Genomic DNA, 20,673 nt, shown 5'->3' on the forward strand with positions numbered 1-20,673 from the left:
ACGATTCCCCACAAACCACACCCACTATTTATGAACTATTAATAGGACAAGAAGCACAGGGATACCTCTGTAGGCAAATAGAACAGAGTTACTACAAAAAGGTACAGTTTAAATGCCTTCTAGGAGCTTTTAGGTATGGACAGTGCTGCGGAAGCTGCTCGGCCTATGGAGATTAAATTTCTATACCCCAAGTCAGAACAATTTGATTTTACCTGTTATCTTTAGGGGTGGTTATATTCAAAATTGGGTATCAGCTGGTGTAGATAAACTAGGTGTCTTCCTTTCTCCCTTATTCTTTGTCACGTTTGATGAACTGAAGATAGAGTTTGCCATTAATAACAAGGAATTTTTCCTGTACCTACAAATAAGGGATTTTTTACAGCGTAAGAGGGGTGGGCCTATTGGTTTTGACAGGAGAGCTGGTTGAAAATTTAGAGGCATAGACTTATATACGTATTGGGACATTATATCAACTATTAAATCATGAAATGAAGGATGACCTTGATAAGGTCTCCCGAAAATGGCAAGAAAAGATGGTAATTTCAGAAGCCGATCTCTCACAAGCTCCAAGTACATCTGATACTGTTTTAATGTCTGCCAAACTACAGGTGCAGTTTTATAAGACTTATTATTTGCTATATTATACACCTGCGACAATTGTGAAATAGGGTACGAGCCATGGGACAAGTTGTCTTCGCTGTGCATTGTCTTGTGCCAATATAGTCCCTATCATATGTTCGCCACTTGCACTTTATTAAGTTCTCTCAAAAATGAAATTCAAGATTTTTTATATGGTAAATTAAATATCGAAATTTTATTGACCTCAAAATTGATCCTATTTGGACTATCTGATGAAGGACAAACGCATGACACTGAACTATTCCTTGTTATTGCAACGGCGATTTTAAGATTGGCAATTGCCTCGGCATGGCTCGATCCACAACCTCCACAGGTTACAGTTATGGGTGGCTCACCTACTAACAGTTTGTAATCTTGAGAAAGCGATTTATGCAAGAAAAGGCCATGAAGCAAGGAAAAAAGACTTATCAATCTGGACCCCTTCAGCAAGGTGGGGAACATAAACTAATATCTTTTGCCGAGCATTTTGTCTGGCAACTTTTTTAGCAACTTTGGTTGTCCTAACACTTGCACTTTAAAAACAGCTGGTTCCCAGAATCTATGACTTTTTTTAATATGTGTGGTATCTTCATTCTTAACCCAACAGATTTGGTTTGCTAGGTTTTGTTTTTTATTGGTGGAAAAGATAAAAGCAAAAGAAAAAAAAAGAGAAAAATGAAAAGGTGCACTGCATTATTGGATAATAAGTAATCAGTTCAAAACTGAAAATTCACTAGAAAACATCTGTCGTTTTCTATGAATCAAACATCCTTTTAAACAACTAGTGAAACAATAACTGCCCTCACTGATAGAGGGCAGAACAGAATGATACAGGGCTCTGGAGAGGACAGAAAGTGTTTGGACATAATCAAAGCTCTGGGAAACAGCAACTGACATTAAATGGTGGTTTTGTAGAGCGCAACCGTCACTCAAAGGAGTGCATCCTGGTGCTGTGATACAACACATTCCTGAGAGATTGAATTAGATTAACAACCTACTGACTGTCAGAGGCTCAGAGCTTTTAAGCTCTTTTTTTTTTAATGCTTCTGCTTCGATGGAACGCATAGTGCTAGGAAGGAGGTTCCTTACATTGGAACCTAGAACTGCAAGGGATTTTCCCCCTCGAGATTTCAATTGAAAAGATGGCAGTTTCAGATGGTTAGCAGAAGAAGATCATAGTGTCTGTTGGGGGAGTGTAGTAATCTTGTAAAGAATAAGAGAAGAGCTGTAGTCTTGAAGCAATCCTTTTTATTAGAATAGCTTGTAGCGTAGAAGAAGGAAACATGCAGATCTGGTGGAGCTGACTGCAGAAGTGACAATCATAACATTCTCAACTGTACAAAGTTACAGAGAACACACAACAAGGTTCTACTTACTACATTCTGAGCATTACATACACAATGTTCCTACATCATATTCCATAAAGGAATATGCCATTACTACACATCCCCCTTCCTTGATAAATTTAAATGAAGAATAAAAGAATAAAACTAAATAAACACAAAAGTAAAATAAAAACAAACCTAACATTAAAATCGTACAAAATCCTGAAGTTTCTTTAGGGTGACTATACGTCTTCCAACCCTTGTGGACTTGTTAACAGCATCACCATCAAGAACATCAGAAGCTTCATTGGGAATAGAATCATCTACTAATGGCTGAACTTGGGAATCAACAACATCGTCACATCCCCTTTCACTAGGAGAAAAAACAACATCACTCTGAGGAACTGCTGAACCCTTCATAGGAATCGGATTGTGCTTTTGGGATCCAACCGGGATTCCAGATTAATTCTCTTTCTCTAAATTAGATAAAACTTCCAACCACCAATAATTTCTCTCCTGAACAGGAGAATAATTCTTCATACCAGCAGCATCACCAGCTAAAGCAATGCGACTCATGTGATGAATAGTACCATCGTCTAGCTCTACCGTGTTCCTCATAACCCTAGTAATAACTTTGGGATCCGAAAATTTAGATTGTAGTTTCCCAGACTTCCTACTAGACTTGACTCTTACACATTGTCCCACTTTGATAATCACCTCTTTAGTACCATGTTTAGAGTCGAAATACACTTTGTTCTTACATTGAGATTTAATGATGGACTGTTTTACTACATCAGGATCCCATTCATACTTCTTACTCCTACCAATTCAACCAGGATTTAACCTACAGTGAGGAAATCGTCCCCTCATCAATCAAAAAGGACTCTCCCCAACCGTATCATGAACCGTGACCCTGTAGGACCAAATCAACTTGTTAAGCTCATCATCCCAATTTTTATTTCCTCTCTTAGCTAATTGCAGAACCCCTTTCAAAACTCTGTTCATTCTTTCCACAACTGAATTGCCCCTAGGATGGCAGAGAGCCGTAAATCTTTGTTCAATCCCAGAATTACACATACATTTCTTCATCAAATCAGACTTAAACTGCACACCATTATCGGTTAAAAGGGAAACTGGAAACCCCTCTCTTAAAAAACACTTGTCCAAAAAATTGATGACCATCTGTGTATCCACACTTGTGACCACTTCAACTTCAATCCACCTTGAAAATAAATCGACAAGAACCAAAATGTACTTTGAAATGCCATCTTGCCAAATAACTGAACCCATCATCTCCAAAGCAATGTGCTCCCAAGGTAAATTTGGACAACCTAAAGAGGACATAGGTGGATTAAGGGTTTTTTGTGACTGGTCTGCACTCTCACAATGAATACAGTCACGAACATGTCTTTCAATATCCAGGTCCACCCTAGGCCACCAATACAAAATGTTAATGTTCCTCTTGGTGCGAGAAACACCTGGATGTCCCTCATGACCCAACAACACAATATTATTTCTCATGCCCATTGGAGGTACAATTTTTCCAGCTCTGCACAAAAATTCCCCATCAACACTTAACTCATCACAAACCTCCCAAAATGGCCTAAGTTTTGGATCTAATTTACAATCTTTACTCCATCCCTGAATGACTCTGTCTCTTACAGTCTGCAATACTTCATCCTTTTTGTTCTGCTGATCCCACTTGTCCTTAGATAAACCTGGGGAGTCAGTAAATACTGCAGCCACACACATATCATTCCAAGGATCAGGTTCAATTTCCTTGAGTGGCAAAGGAAGTCTACTGAGGAAATCTGCAATGACATTTTTAGCACCAGGTACATATTGGACTTCATAAACAAAATCTTGTATTCTCATTGACATTCTTGCAATCCTGGCAAGAGGCTGGACAGACCCTCCGTGGTGAGCAATTTTGTTAAAGGCTTATGGTCCGACCTCAATAAAAATGTCTTTCCCCATATGAATTTTCTGAAATGCTCCATGGCCCATACACATGCTAATGTCTCCCGTTCTATAACTGAGTACTTCGTTTCAGCAGGAGACAGCGAGCGGGAAGCAAAAGCAATGACCACTGTATTTCCTTTGTCTGTGATCTGAGACAACACACCACCCAGACCTGTTCCGCTGGCGTCAGTCGTAACAATATTGTTCGCCAGGGGATCAAATCCTTGCAATGCAGGTGCATTGGCAATGGCTTTCTTAATACATTCAAAAGACTTCTGACATCCCTCATTCCATACAAAAGGAACCTTGTTTTTCATCAGTAAACGCATCTCATATGTCTTTTGCGAAAAATTATAAACAAATTTTGCATAAAATTCTGCCAAACCTAGGAATGAACGCAATTAGTCCTTTGATTTGGGAGCAGGGGCCTTGAGTATAGCTTCCACTAAGGAATTTTTTGGTTTAATACCATCACCTCCAATTTCGTGGCCTAGATACGTAACTGACCTTTCGGAAAACTTAAATTTGGTACTTTCAGCTACTAAACCATTGTTTTTAAGGATAGACAACACTTCTCTCAATAAAGCATCGTGCTGGACTTTGTCCTTCCCCATTATCAAGATATCATCTTGAAAAAACACGACCTCTTTAATGTGGCCAAATAGGTTAGACGTGAGCCTTTGAAAAACAGCAGCGGCCGATGCCAATCCAAAAGGCATACGTCTAAACCTGTAACACCCAAAAGGTGTACAAAACTAAGTACATTTCCTGCTATTCCTGTCAAGAACCACCTGATGATATGCCGCCGAAAGATCCAAAGTGGAGAACCACTTTGCACCACGAGTCAAAGCAAGCATTTCATCAATTCTGGGAAGAGGAAACTGGTCTACCAAGATGTTATTATTGAGATGCCTGAGGTCGACACACAAACGGGCTTTGCCATTGGATTTTCGGGCAACGACCAATGGAGAAACCCATTCGGCAGACTCTACTGGTTCAATAACTTTATTAAGGAGCATTTTGTCTAACTCCTCTGACTTCTTCTCTGATAATGAAAGGAATATTACTAGCCTTATGAACTTTAGGACATGCTCCCTCTTTCAAACGAATCTGATGAGTAAAACCTTTTAGTTTTCCCATGCGCTTCTCAAATACCTCTGGAAATTCCTGTAAAACCCACTTCTTGGTGTCTACACTTTCACAAGATACCAAAACCTGCTCTTTGCTATGGAGATTAAGGATTATGTCCAACATCTTCTAATCCTTCCACCCCAAGACAGAAGGCCCCTCTTCAGATATGTACAGTTTACCTGTGCTGTGCCTTTCCTTAAAGCGGAAGATTAATGTTCTGAATTCTAGCATTTCTATACTTTTACCAGTATAACCTTCAGCTGCAATATCGTTTGGTTCTAACCATTCCCCAATAATGTTGACAAACTTATCCCTCCAAACATGTTGTGACACAATCGTGAAAGGCGAGCCCGAATCAGCCGCCAACTGGATCATAACTCCTCCTAGCGAGATGTGACACAAAGGTTTAGAAGAACAGTCACCCGTGATATTAAGTACAACTTTTTTCATTTGTACCAAATTCACTTGAGTATCAGAATCACTTGAGGCTGAAGAGGACGTATCCTGGACATATGCAACCTTCTCTTTTGAAGTTTTGTTATTCTTGCGATTACACACCCTAGAAAAATGACCCACCAGACCACATTCTATGCATTTTGCAGATTTAGAAGGACACTTTTCATACGTAGCAGAATGTGAATAACTACCACATCTGTAACATATCACAGTGCTAAGCTTTTTGTTCTCAGCACTACTTCCAGTTTTCTTCTTATCAGGAAAATAATAGGAGCACCCTCAAGAATATGATGCTGCATGCATATCCTCCTTCCAACAGTAGTCATCACACTCGCCGATGTCGAAAGTTGCTGACATCCGTTTTATTCAGTTTCAGAAAAACCACTACCCACCACCACCCGCAACAGGTTCCTCACAGAAGCTGGAGCAAGATCACCGCCGACCAGCTCACCGCCTCCCTCAGCCAGAACCCACCCACCAGCACACCGGACCCCAACGAAGCAGCCCGCAACTTCACGTAGTGGCTGACCGCCTGCGCTGACGACCTCGCACCACTGAAGAACCCTCCCAGCAAACCCAGAAGCAAGAAAGCCCCCTGGTTCAACGACGAACTCAAGGTCTCCAAGAAGACCTGCCGCACCCTCAAGAAAGCCTGGCTCCTCGACCGGACCACTGACAACATGACCGCCCTCAAACACGCGACCCGCAAGCACCACCAGCTCATCCGCGCCACCAAGAAGAAATCTCTGAAGGATCGACTGGACAACAACGCCCACGACAGCAAAGAACTCTTCAGAATCGTCAAGGAGTTCTCCAACCCCAGCACCGGCAACAACAACATCACCCCTTCACAAGATCTCTGCGACTCCCTCGCCTCGTTCTACCACCGCAAGATTGCCGACATCCACAACAGCTTCGGCACACCATCCTCGCACCCAACCGTCGAACCAACGCACCCCACCGCCACCCTCCGCACCTGGACCGCAGTGACCACCAAAGACACAGCCCGCACAATGAGCACCATCCACTCCGGATCTCCGACTGATCCCTGCCCCCACCACGTCTTCAACAAGGCCGACTCTACCATCACACCCCAACTCCGAGACATCATCAACACCTCCTTCGACACCGCCACCTTCCCGGAGAGCTGGAAGCATGCCGAGCTCAGCGCCCTACTGAAGAAACCAACAGCGGACCCCACCGACCTCAAGAACTTCCGCCCATCTCGCTCCTCCCTTTTCCTGCCAAAGTCATCGAGAAGATCGCCAACAGACAGCTTGCCGCCTTCCTCGAGACAAATGGATCCCTCGACCCCTCGCAGTCCGGTTTCAGAGCCAACCACAGCACCGAGACCGCCCTCATCGCAGCCACCGACGACATCCGAGCCCTTCTCGACAACGGGGAAACAGTGGCATTCATCCTCCTGGACCTCTCCGCCGCGTTCGACACGGTCTGCCACCGCACCCTAGTCCAACGCCACAGCAACACCGGCATCCAAGAGAAGGCATTGAAGTGGATCATCTCGTTCCTCGCTGGAAGAACACAGAGAGTCCGCCTCCCCCCGTTTCGTTCCAAGGCCACCGAAGTCATCTGCGGCGTCCCGCAAGGATCATCACTCAGTCCCACCCTCTTCAACGTCTACATGAGACCTCTCGCAGCCATCGCACGCCAACACAACCTCAACATCATCTCCTACGCCGAAGACACCCAGCTGATCCTCTCCCTCACCAGAGACCCCGACACCGCCAGAACCAGCCTCCACGAAGGGATGAAAGACGTCGCCGAGTGGATGAAGAACAGCCGCTTGAAACTGAACTCAGACAAGACAGAAGTCCTCATCCTTGGGCCATCACCCACCGCCTGGTGGCCCCCAGCCCTGGGCACCGCCCCCAAGCCGACAGACCACGCACGCAGCCTGGGCTTCATCCTGGACTCCTCCCTCTCGATGACCAGACAAGTCAACGCTGTCTCCTCTTCATGCTTTCACACCCTCCGCATGCTCCGCAAGATCTTCCGATGGATCCCGATCGAAACCAGGAAGACGGTCACCCAGGCCCTCGTCACCAGCCGGCTGGACTACGGAAACACCCTCTATGCCGTAACCACAGCCAAGCTACAGAAAAGACTACAACGCATCCAGAACGCCTCCGCCCGACTCATCCTGGACATCCCTCGACGCAGCCACATCTCCGGCCACCTGCGGAACCTGCACTGGCTCCCCGTCAACAAGAGGATCACGTTCAGGCTCCTCACCCACGCACACAAGTCTCTCCACAACCTGGGACCCAAGTACCTCAACGACCGCCTGACCTTCCACACGCCCACCCGCCAGCTACGATCCGCTAGCCTCGCCCTCGCCGCCGTACCACACATCTGAAGAGCCACCGCCGGAGGCAGATCCTTCTCCTACCTGGCGGCCAAGACATGGAACTCCCTCCCCATCCACCTTCGGCTGACCCAGGACCACCTCGCCTTCAGGAGACAACTCAAGACCTGGCTGTTCGAGCAGTAGCGGCCTTGAGACCCTTCCGGGTGAGTAGCGCGCTATACAAGTATTATGATTGATTGATTGATTGATTGAAGATATGCGCTCGGCAAATCGCTCGGATCTCGGTTGTCCTGGAAACCAAGTTTGTTAATTTCCAAAATGGCCGCCGTGCGTAATTTGTGACGTGTGCATAGACGTGGTAATGCGTGACCTTTGCGTGTGATGTATGCAGACGCTGTCGAATCTTGAAGACTCCACTACAGCGCAAGTTCGTTGAGGTGACGGCACCCGCACTGGAGAAGCAGATTCAAAGGTAAACACTTCCAACGTTGTTTGACCAACCGCAAACTCCAATGTCACAGCAATCTTTTTTCCAAAAAAATTTACTTTCGGCAAACAATGAATCACAGCGATGCAATTTTTGCAACTCCACCAATCAGCCCGTAAACTGTCCTACATAGTACTCATACCTCCGTAGCAAAAAAAAAAAAAAAAATGCCAAGATCGAGCATCCACGCAAGTAACACACAACGGAGAAAAAAAAAATACTATTTCTCGGTGCCAGTTACAACACAAATTTAGGAATGCTCATTGAAAGTAGCATTTGAGTACTCACGAAGTGGTTAATGTCCATGGAGAAATGAAATTCAGAAGTTTGCCGTTTTAACTTCAAAACACAAAGATTTTCCCTTTTTAGGTTTTGACTGGCCATGCGCTTTGCGCATGTGCCAAAAAACCTCTTGAGTTGTGTGTGTGTGTTTGGGTCGGCCCTCGTCATTCATTGGCTGGCTCCGTAAATGGAGCCTTGCCATTGGACGAGGGGCCTGTCCGTCAATGCCGGACCAGACACGGGGGCGTTCCCGACATTCTTTGGCTTTTGCCGACGTCACGCGACGCCGGGAACGCCCCCGAGTCTGGTCCGGCATTGCCGGCACCTTCCTTGCTCCCCCTCCCGCTTGTTGTTTGATGTATTTCTAATTGGCTCTGCGCTGTTGCCTCCTTTCTGTCTATTCGTCGTGCGGCGCTGCTCTGTTCGTCGTGTACGTCTTGTGGTCAGACGATGCCAGGTATGTGCTGCTTTCTCGCCTCCCTCCCGGCCTCGTCCCTGGGCATGACCAGGTTGCACGGGGCCCCAATGGTTGCGACCAAGGGGGGGGTGAGGAGTAGCGTCAGTGTTGTGCGGGCGAGCCAGTTGCAGCCGCCTCTGTGGTTCACAGTATTCAGCCTATGAGCCCAGCGCTCTGACAGACACACGTTGTGCTCTTTGGCGTTTTCGGTTCGGGTCGTGGGATGCTGGGTCCCGGTCGGCGGTCTGGCGCGGGGGAGGGGAGCTTGATCCATCTCGGCGGGAATCTACTTCTTTGGTAAAAGGGTTGATCGCGCCACGCTTTTCTTGAGAATGGTGGCTTAATGGAATGTAGCTCAGATTCGTACGGTCTCGCAGATATAAATATGGGGAAAACGTTGGATGCTACGCCCGATTTACAGGCAGCCCACGACACTAGTCGAAGGTCAAAACTTGGCCTCCGACGGTGACCCCGTCTGCTGGCAAGTTGCGAGCAATGGGACTCGGAGTCCCCCTCTCTCCCCTAGGCCTGATCTCAGCTAGTGCCCTGAATCGCTATCCGGTGTCGTCTCCCGTTGAATGGGATGGCTATCAAGGTGGGGATGTATGTTGCGGGGCAATGGTGGGTCCCCTGCAGCGGAGTGCTTTCCGGGGCTGATGGTAGGAGGAGGCTATGGCCGCAGTTCATCAGTGGGAAGGCCATCTTGTGTATCACACATGAGCGAGGATGCCATGCCGGGTGAGTTGCCCCTCTCCGCATGTGGCCCCGGGTCGGCCCACGTTTTGTTCGTGCAACTTTGGCGCTCGTGAGGTTCGAACTCTTGTGGCATTTGGCTGCTTGCACCTTGACACAGACCCGGTCGGCGGCATTCTTCGTTGCTCTCTTGTTTTGGAAGGGATAGATGTACTTTTGGTCCGTCCCACGAGGCCGACCTGTAATTAGGCGCCCACACCCGAGTATTCATCTCATCATCGCATGACCTTGCGACCCTCCAGAGATTCATGAGGGCTTCAGACACGAGAGATTAGTTTATAATTACCATTTATCAAGGACAAAATCTAGTGCCTGAATATCAGTGCCGCCTCCAATAATCCCCTGCCCGTGTACAGCACAGGAGACTCCTTTGCACATCAACATTCACAAATTCTTCCGTGGGAGGAAGGTGGAATATGGTTAGAGAGAGTAGCTCAGATTTTGCCCTAATTTCTATTTAAGTCAAGGGAATTAAAACTACAAACGAAAACGTATTTCGCACACGTCCAGATCAGTTGCCATCCGACTGGCCCATTTCGGCCAGCCTATGATATGACCAGCAAACTGCACCTGAAAGAAAGTCAGAAAAAGTGCGGCCAGCGTGGACGGATACTATGCGCCTGAAGCTGCTGGTGCGGCGCACAGAAGCGCCCAAAGAGCACCCTGCAATCGCACTCATTATACAGTAAGGGTGTTTGCATTTCTACCCAGGACATGATATATGTGTATTAAAGGTAGAGAGGTTGTCTATGTATTCACCGTTGAAATTAAAATTAAATGTTACTTTACTTTGATGACAGAGAATGTATTGTCCGATTCACAGAATAATTTTCAAATGCAGGAGCAAAATGCACTAAGTGAAAAGGACTCCTTCGACTTAAACAAAACACACGGGTGGATAATGTTTGGACATTTTAATGTGTACCATGACTAATTAGTGCAGTAAATCAGGCAAATGCAAGAAACAAGGTCCTCAGAGGCATTGTAAGTCCCAAACAATGAACTTCCTCGTGGCCTAGTGCCATGAGGAATACGCATTCCCAATGAAAATTGGTCTGGTAATTTTAGGTCTGGCTTACTCATTATAGATTGGCCTTCCTTTATATCCAATTTCAGTATACACACATTGCCCCAGCCATGCTTTCAATTATAGTAATAATACAACTACCAACCATCACGCTGCTACTGCACTTTCGGGGACGTCCCTCCTCGAAACGCTAAAGTGAGGTGCCGGAAATAGCAGCAGTTGTGGAGCGCTGCCTCCGGAGAGGTGTCCCGGCGCCGGGGGTCGTCTGGGAGATTAAGCGAGCTATTATTGCCCAGAGTCACACTGTACATGACGCCTCCTCAGAGAAGGCTTCCCCAGATATGAATGGAGCTCATTGCTAGATCAGGCCATTGCTCCTTCAGAATACAATTCACAACATAACTGTGCGCACCCTTCGTGGCAAGTCCGTAGGACAATGAGTTGGTACTGCATTATATTGACCCGTGTTTATTTAACTGGCGGATCTGTAGATTGAGGGGCCTATGGTATAGTTAGTGCTCCTTTCTACCTCTGTTCGCGCGCTTGACACGGTATGCGGTAGAGCGTGTATTCACCCTACTCCACTTTTCAATAGTGTGCGTGTTTTTTCTTTCTTACTTCTTGCTGTATTTTCCGTGTTTTGTCTATCTCCGTTACTAACGGGTTCCTTTTCTATATTACAATGCTTGTTTTTTTGGTTGGGGGGGAGAACTTGGCATTACTTTTTAGCAATAACTGTAGCTTGGTGTCCAGCTCGCCATAAACACACGATGTGTTGTATAAGGACCCCCCCCCCTCCCTCCCTTCAATGGTGATCTTCAGCGCTCTTCTCCGATGCATGAGCGCGGTTTCTTGTCTTCTAATTTCCCATCGGTGGCTTTTACAGGCCTCGCACTAGATGGGCTGCACCTGCTAGCTTATAATATATAACGATGTTGCCCTTGAGCACAAGAGCAGAGTCTCTATAGTCTTCCTCATGTGTATACACTACTTGGGTGAAAGTAGTAAAGGTGTTTGTGAGTCGTAACTTTTTTATTACTTCTATGGTTTCATTTGTTTTCCTCTGGAGGAGGGTATTAAGTGATTCCGGTTACCTAGGACTGCATCATAGTTTAGTGTTGGGGCAGTTAAGTACTTACAACACGTGCTAACGACTTGTAAGTGGAAATCCCGGTTCCTAATCTCTGACCTCCCCCTCCCAGTAACAAGGGGCCACATTCCCTGATCCCCACGCACCCCCTGCTGCAATAAATGGGGTTATGGGACCCGGAGGGGATGGACATCTACATACCTATAAACGAGACCCCCCGGGGTTCTTTAGGTCTTCTTACCCCCACAACAAAATGCATCTGTCCGAGAAGAGTGCAGCCTGCAGGAGGCCAAAAGTGACTATAGCTCTGCGCTTTCAGAACCCATCCCCGGCCAACACTAGGAAAGCTAATTTCTCCCTTGAGTGAAATGACGGCGTTTAAATTCAAAGCACAGAAAGTTAAGTGCTTATATTTGCCTCCCTCCAATAGCCTAATCTTCTGGCCGCTAGATGTCGCTGGCACCCGGCGTAGCAGCCGAAGTGGGAGGGACGCATATTTTGTTAGGGTTCTACGCGTTAGTATTATTATCCAGGTTTTTTTATCCTTCTTTAAATGTGGTTAGTCTGTTATGACACACACTTTAAATACACGAGAAGATATGGTGTGGCTTAATTAGTACCCCAGCTGCCGACTTTGGTACAGGGGAGCTCGAGTACCAACGCCTGCTCGCTTTCCTTTAATTCTGGGCTAATTAAGTAACTTCTCCCCTGTCTTCGATGAACACGGACTGTTTGTGATAGAATCTTTAGCTCATGTGAAGCTAATATTCCTTAGCGACATGCGCGCCATATACAACTGAAAAAATGAAGACACCCAAAGTAACTTAACATTAACTGGGGACAATTGAGAGTTCGGTAAAGCGAAAATGACGGTACGTTCTTTGCCTCAGATTTCGGGGGTGGGGGGCGGAGTAGTCAGCCCTTTGACATATATTCACTCACTGTACTCATCTGTGAGAAATCATTATCTGTATCATAAGTATATGAAATGTAAAGCGAACGAGTTAGTTTCTAGGTGCCCAGTGGGTTTCAGTTTGGCCTTCCTTTCAGGGGTTCTCCAAGTGACGAAGCCCATCCTGACCAGGTCCTTGCCTTGCCCATTAAATACTTGATCTGTTTAGTGTGACCAGATCTTTAGAACGCTTGGCGATCGCGATGCTACACTAATGCCCAATAACCTAATGTCTCCGCGCTGCATCCCTTTACCCCCCTTCCGCACCAGGACAGACACAGTCCGACGTTGGTCCCTGAAGCCCTGGCTCAGCACTTCCAGGGCAGGAACGACCCCTGCATTTCCTAGGACAAACAAAGGCAGGAAGCTCCTCCCCCTTTGGTACCTCTTCCTGCCCCGGTAAGTGTCCTGGGCTGCCCCTGGCCCCTGCTGCAGTCCCCGGCGCGGCCCCTGTCTCCTAAGCACCTCCTGGACGGTCGGGAGCCCCCCAGGAGCCACGGAATGAGCCCTCTCCCCAGGTGAGGCGGGCACAGGGTGCCCCACTGGCACCGGGGCACCCCAGGGGTGAGTGGGCGGTTCGGGTATGTCGGGCGGTGTTTCCTCTGCAGGTCGGAGCCTCCGAGGAGCAGGCTGGGCTTGAATGGAGTCAGTCACTAGCTGGGCGGTAGTTAGGGAAAGGGCAGACTATTGCTCTGGAAAGGCCAGTAGCGCTGGGTCAGAGTCAGTCACAAGGAAGGGCCACTGGCTCACAAGTTGCACTGCGTCAGTGGCAGACAGGGGCCAGGCTGCCGACTTGGCGCTATGAAGAGAAACAGGCTCATAACGACCTACACAACTTGACAGGGCGGCGGACCAGGTGCATCCGTGGTGTCCATGTGCACTTAGTCTTTAGATGCTCCAGCTTCACCATCTCGTGTGTTCAAGCTAGTCACGTGACAGGCATGTGTATGCATTTCCACTTGCAAGTAATGCAAACTCTTCTTGCGTTACATGCCTGTGTCACAATTTTTGTTTTGCTCATTTCCCACTGTTAGTTCGTTATTTATGTATTTTTTTTTCCTTCACTTAAGTCTTGTGTGTATATTATGAGGTTACAAATGGACGTCACTTCAGTTCATTTATGGGAGGCTTTTTGTTGTTTAGACTATAGTTCACTGGATAACAATCTTCCTTGCTCCCCTGCGTAAACCCCTTCCTCTCTATTACAATATTTGTATTTGAATAGCTGCTTGGCGCATTGAATTTTATATTTTAGTGTTTATATGTACCGAAATGTATCAATGTTTTTATACAAACTTTTATGCCAGGAACTGGCCAAGTAAAGAGTTTTGAGATTAGTCACGTGTCAGAAGTGCCTTGGGTACGCCTATGGCTGGGGCAGAGGAAAAGCCATTCACATGTCAGGACTGAACCCCTTGTGGTCCATAGGAATGGGTGAAGGTCAATCGGGTAAGGCCAGATTATCTGGTAAGGCGGAGGCAAGGTCATTGAAAGTCAGACCTGTGCTTCTGGCTGTCCATAGGGCTGGGGCAAGGCAAGTCACATGTCAGGAGTGAACCCCTAGTAGTCCATAGGAATGGATGACAGCCAGATTATCTGGTAAGGCAGAGGCAAGGTCAGTGGAAAGTCAGGCCTGTGCTTCTGGCTGTCCATAGGGCTGGGGCAAGGTCAGTCACATGTCAGGACTGAACCCCTAGTAGTCCATAGGAATGGATGACGGCCAGATTATCTGGTAAGGCGGAGGCAAGGTCAGTAAAAAGTCAGGCCTGTACTAGCTTAAGTGATTGGCAAGAGTTAAAAATACAATAGATGCTGCAAATATGGTGATCTTTGAGTTGCATTGAATATATTGTTGCACAAAAGTAAACAGTTATTTGTACATTCCAATAGTGGGTGATTCAAGTATTGAGATTTTTTTAACTTCAAGAAATTCAGTTGACTCCGGGTCAGGGATACTTGGACTACGTGATAATTGTAGTGAATGTGCGCAGACCTGCGGATCCTACTGTACAATAGTAGTTTGTAAAGCAAATTCTTTGACCCACTGCTTGATCTGATGTCTGTCTAAAACGAAGTTTTTGTTTATTTGTTGCATCCATACTGCCAAAATCTTTCATTAAAATGTTTGTAATTAGTGGCAATAAGCCCTTTGTGTTTGAGGCACACATGTTCCTGTGGCTGCTCTGGTGCATTGTTTTAGAGGCTACTCGTGTTCCTCTGGCTGCTCTGCTGTCTTGTAAGACTGCTGCATTGTTTTTTGATGCCACACATGCTGCTCTGCTGTCTTGTAAGTCTGGTGCATTGTTTTAGAGGCTACTCGTGTTCCTCTGGCTGCTCTGCTGTCTTGTAAGGCTGCTCTGCTGTCTTGTAAGACTGCTGCATTGTTTTTTGATGCCACACATGCTGCTCTGCCGTCTTATAAGCCTGGTGCATTGTTTTTTGAGGCTACACATGTTCCTCTGGCTTCTCTGTCCTCTCCCTGCCTGTTGTGTCCCGGTGGCAGCAGGCAGCAGGCAAGAGCGTGCACTGCGTCCCCGAAGTAACAGCCCCAAAGCAAGCAAGAAGTACGCCCCCCTCCCACCAATCCCTGTTGGGTAGTGGAAACTGTCCAAACTGGGGTGCAGACAGCCCCTCTCACCTTTCGGCCTGGTACCCTACTGACCGTTCTCCACTTCAGCCCCGACTAAATTACAATTCCTGCTTGTGACTCTTTTGCCTGCTTGTGCTTGTTTTCGTGACCCTGTTGCCTGCTTGTGCCTCAGTTTTCGTGACCCTGTTGCCTGCTTGTGCCTCAGTTTTCGTGCCCCTGTTGCCTGCTTGTGCCTCAGTTTTCGTGCCCCTGTTGCCTGCTTGTGCCTCAGTTTTCGTGCCCCTGTTGCCTGCTTGTGCCTCAGTTTTCGTGCCCCTGTTGCCTGCTTGTGCCTCTGTGTGCCCCTGTTGCCTGCTTGTGCCTCCGTGTGCCCCTGTTGCCTGCTTGTGCCTCTGTGTGCCCCTGTTGCCTGCTTGTGCCTCCGTGTGCCCCTGTTGCCTGCTTGTACCTCCGTGTGCCCCTGTTGCCTGCTTGTACCTCCGTGTGCCCCTGTTGCCTGCTTGTGCCTCCGTGTGCCCCTGTTGCCTGCTTGTGCCTCCGTGTGCCCCTGTTGCCTGCTTGTGCCTCAGTTTTCGTGCCCCTGTCGCCTGCTTGTGCCTCAGTTTTCGTGCCCCTGTCGCCTGCTTGTGCCTCAGTTTTCGTGCCCCTGTCGCCTGCTTGTGCCTCAGTTTTCGTGCCCCTGTCGCCTGCTTGTGCCTCAGTTTTCGTGCCCCTGTTGCCTGCTTGTACCTCCGTGTGCCCCTGTTGCCTGCTTGTGCCTCCGTGTGCCCCTGTTGCCTGCTTGTGCCTCCGTGTGCCCCTGTTGCCTGCTTGTGCCTCCGTGTGCCCCTGTTGCCTGCTTGTGCTTCCGTGTGCCCCTGTTGCCTGCTTGTGCCTCCCTGTGCCCCTGTTGCCTGCTTGTGCTGTGTGGGTGTGTGGGGGGCTTTGTGTGGCTGTGTGTGTGGGGGGGGGGCTCTTTGTGGCTGTGTGTGTGGGGGGCTGTGTGTGTGGGGGGCTCGGTGTGTGTGTGTGTGGGGGCTCTGTGTGTGTCATTTGCGAGAGATAAAGCTAGTGGCATTGTATATGACAATGCCATTTATTTATGTTAAAAAAAACATGAATAAAAATAATGTCAAGAGCAATGCCAATAGCTCTAACTTTAACAAAGGCAAAACCATTGCATTGTAAATGCTTGTTATTAGAATAGCTTGTAGCGTAGAAGAAGGAAACATGCAGATCTGGTGGAGCTGACTGCAGAAGTGACAATCATAACATTCTCAACTGTACAAAGTTACAGAGAACACATAACAAGGTTCTACTTACTACATTCTGAACATTACATACACAATGTTCCTACATCATCTATACTACTATTATAAAGAGAGAACTTGCACCTTTGGGCAAGGTAATCTCGGGAACCACAGCGCCAATCTACACACCCAAGACATCTTAGAAAACCTCAGAGGAAGCAGAAGGATATAGGCTACATAAAAATAAAAATAAAACGTTGTTTAAAATATTAATAAATGAAAAAAAGTAGTCCCTTGCAACTAGCGCCGGCCGCGGCGTCTGCGTGAGGGGAGGAGCGGCGTTCACCAGAACCAGGAAGAGCAGACGACATGAGCGACGTCTGCGTGAGAAGAGGGGCGGCGTTCACCAGAACCAGGAAGAGCGGAGGACAACAGCGCCGGTAGGAGCTGCGGAGCGGCGAGAACCGGAGGAGCAGTGGCAGCGCGGGGAGGAGCGGCGGGAAGCGGAGGAGCAGTGAGAGGTACGTTGCTGGAGATGTTGCTGGGGCGGAAGGCGAGAGGGAGTCGGCGGGTGCGCCGCGCGGGCTGCTACTTAACTTAAATCGGATGTTGCTAGAGTCCGGGCGGGAGGAAGTCGGCGGGTGCACCGCTCGACAACATGCTGCCCCAGCCACCTTCTGCCCCGGGGTAAAAATGCAGCCCCCAGCCCCCTTCTGGCCCAGGCAACGCTGGGGCGGGCTGCTAGTATTCCATAAAGGAATATGCCATTACTACAGGGAGGTAGTGGCAAAACCGGTCACCAAGGCATTTAGGGGCTTTAGTATTGAAAGCTTGGTGCACTGTCAGGAGTAATTCAAAGAGGGAAACTGGTTCAGTTACCCGTTATCAAAAACTTTTGAACGTCATAACACAATTAATAAGACGATTAAACAAGAATAGACTTAACACTACAAAAAAACCAACAATGAGCCCTGGTTTGATCATGCCTGCAGACAATTCAGTGGGGCTGGGGACTAAAAAGCTTCATCCAAATGAGAGCAACAGCTGAGGACATAAGAATAACAAGGAATAAAATACAAATCTCATAGAAAAAAAGATTCAGCAATACAGAAGAAGTGGAATGATTTAGAGAAAGTAGATACAGAGAATGGTTCCAGGACATTCTGAATGAAAGTTTGTGAATGAAAACGGGCCAGAAGGAATATCTTGGAAGGAAACCTCAAAGAAGAATACCGGATGTCACTTCAAAAAAAAGTATTTGCTAGAGAAGACTCTCCTAGCTGCGACTTGCGTCCCAGGCCAAACATTATGGCTCAAGCTCTCACTGTTAGACCTTTCTCCAGCTCTACTATCACTTAAAATAATTCTGTACTCGAGAACAACTTTGCATTTCTTCTTATTTCAAATCAATCCTAACACAGAGCAACCATTATGACATCACTATTGAGATTCACACAAATGCTGTCCAGGGCCCCTAAATGATGGTCTACATCATCACCACCATTCCAGTGCTGTGACCTGCATGTACACCTCCATCATCCCTCGCAGGACTCTATAAAGAAACATGAAGGCTTGGCTGTACCAGCCTTTGGTTTTCCACTACTGGAAGCCACACTATGCTTTAAGAATGGACATATGCATGAATGCTGGCCAGTACGGCTAAACACCTCATCCCTTCCCTCGAAGATGAAAATGACCTGGTCACAGCCATGCAAGATGATCTGGTTTTAGAAGGGACAGGGATATTCCCTTTGTCTACAAGGAAATCTGAGGCTCGAACGTTCACTCATCTTCGAATAAGGAAAATGGAAGGTTCCCTGTGCTTCCAAAGCTCAAACAGAGAACATTCCCCATGTCTCAAGAGCACAAGGAGATTTCCTGTATCTCCAGAGCATAAGGAGAGACTGTTCCCCTGATCTCCAAAGCATAAGGAAAGAATGCTCACATGGCTGAAAAAGGACAGGCGGAAACAATCTCTATGACTCTAAAGCACAACATTCACATGTTGACTTTGGGGTAAGGATAGAAATATCCCCACTGTCTCAATGGGGAGGTAGGGCAAAGCAGTGGTGTCCCAGTTTGAGATGTATGGTGTATGGAAGGTATGTGCATGCATTAGAGATGGAAAAGTCTAAACGTGATTTGTTCTGGTGGGGTGCTAATAAAGCACAGTAATAATTCAGATTGGGTGCACAGTAGAATTTTTAAACACATACTTTCAATAGTAAAAGCTAAGCTATAGGCCCAAGATTATACATGTGGCTAAAAAGCTAGGATTAGCGTTGAATGTGTCATCCATGCTATGGGGTTCCTTGGCAGATATACACACTTGAGCAACCTATATTAATTCAGCAGCGTCAGTAAACTAGTGTTATGAGCAGGGGTACACTGGATTTGGGGGGGGGGGGGGACAACTCTATGAAAAAACTGGCACCCCAAAACCCAAACACACCCTGAACCCCAATATTAACCCTTGTACCCCAAAATCCAAACACACTCTAAACCCTGAAACTAACCCTGGCACCCCAAAACCCAAACACACCCTGAACCCCCAAATTAACCCTTGCACCCCAAACACACCCTAAACCCTAAAATTAACCCTGGCACCCCAAAACCCAAACACACCCTGAACCCCCAAATTAACCCTTGCACACCAAACCCAAACACACCCTAAACCCTAATATTAACCCTTGTACCCTAAAACCCAAACACACCCTAAACCCGAACACTAACCCTGGCACCGAAAAACCCAAACACAACCTAAACCCCCAAATTAACCCTTGCACGCCAAAACCCAAACACACCCTGAACCCACAAATTAACCCTTGCACACAAAACACAAACACACCCAAAAACCCTTAACCCTTGTACCCTAAAACCCAAACACACCCTAAAATTAACCCTCGCACCCCAAACCCAAACATGCTCTAAACCCTTAAATTACACCTGCCCCCCAAAACACAAACCCACCCTCAACCCTAAAATTACCATGTACGCCCTAAAATCCAAAAGCCCTACAAACCCCCAAACTTTTTATGAATGCGGAATGCCGGGTGGCGCTGCTGTGATATGATACTTTCCGTACCCCCAGGCTGCACTTCCTTCATAGAGTATTTCCATAAACACATAGTTTAGTGGAATCCGATTGTTAGACTCTTTAAACAACTGCGGACAGACCTGCTCATAGCCCGAGGAATAGAGTATTGCAAAGGAAAACAAGCTTTGTCGTCATGGTGACTGCCGAATTCACTCCATCACAATACTAAAATACATTTTTAAAAAGCACAGCTGCCTCGAACACAATGCCAAAATCACCTACTGTAAACCATCAGTCTGCGGGCTGGCTGGGACTCGAACCGCAGATCCTCAATGGAGAGCCTACGCACTTCCGGGAGCGCCGGAAGTGACGTCATTGATCTGCGGCAAGAACGAAGACTGCCGTGAGTGCAATGGCCATTTAAGGGACAGATGGATTGGCATCGGTCTCTTTATTTTTCCAACTCCACTTCCTTAATCGATTCCAGCGTATACTCAGTTAAGTGCTGCAGCTGTTAAAAAAGAGCAGCATCGATCCTCCGCTCTCGGTCCCAGCTGCTCAATTTCCGTCCTAGACCAGCTTCCTCATTTTTCGGAAAGCACGAGTTTTCATTAAGGGGGCAAATTCAGACGCAGCTCAGTGCATGTGTGTGCTTCGTACGTGTTATAATGAATGCCTGCTTTGCAATGTGTGTGTATTATGTGTGTTTGATATTTGTCTGTATCAGCCTGCCTGCTTGTTAAATATGCACCTTTTGTGTTTGAGCATGTGTATTTTTGTGTATGTGTGACGTAGTGCGTGCCTGTGTAAATTGTGGAAAATTGCAAAAAGCCTAAAAAATATCTACTGAAAAGTTGTCAATCAAAGAAGGCTAAACATATTTATTTATGTGAATATTGTATATTGTTGAGCATTACTTGTGTCCTTGCAACTTGTAGTGAGCTTTGA

The 20,673-nt window shown here is 47.1% G+C and overlaps 1 protein-coding gene across 2 annotated transcripts in view; it reads right to left on the reverse strand.

The window, feature by feature from the left end:
• Positions 1-20,085, reverse strand: part of LOC147729596 (uncharacterized) — an 82,300-nt gene extending 62,215 nt beyond the window's left edge. Inside the window, exon 1 of one of the 2 annotated variants that reach the window (XM_086958462.1) lies at positions 20,008-20,085. The gene's annotated coding sequence lies outside the window, so the exon portion shown is untranslated. Of the gene's footprint in view, positions 1-20,003 lie in introns of both variants that reach the window. The other variant, XM_086958463.1, reaches the window with a different exon arrangement.
• Positions 20,086-20,673: the final 588 nt, after the last annotated feature.

The sequence above is a fragment of the Lissotriton vulgaris genome, chromosome 2_1 (assembly GCF_964263255.1).
Source record: "Lissotriton vulgaris chromosome 2_1, aLisVul1.2, whole genome shotgun sequence".
Classification (NCBI taxonomy): domain Eukaryota; kingdom Metazoa; phylum Chordata; class Amphibia; order Caudata; family Salamandridae; genus Lissotriton; species Lissotriton vulgaris.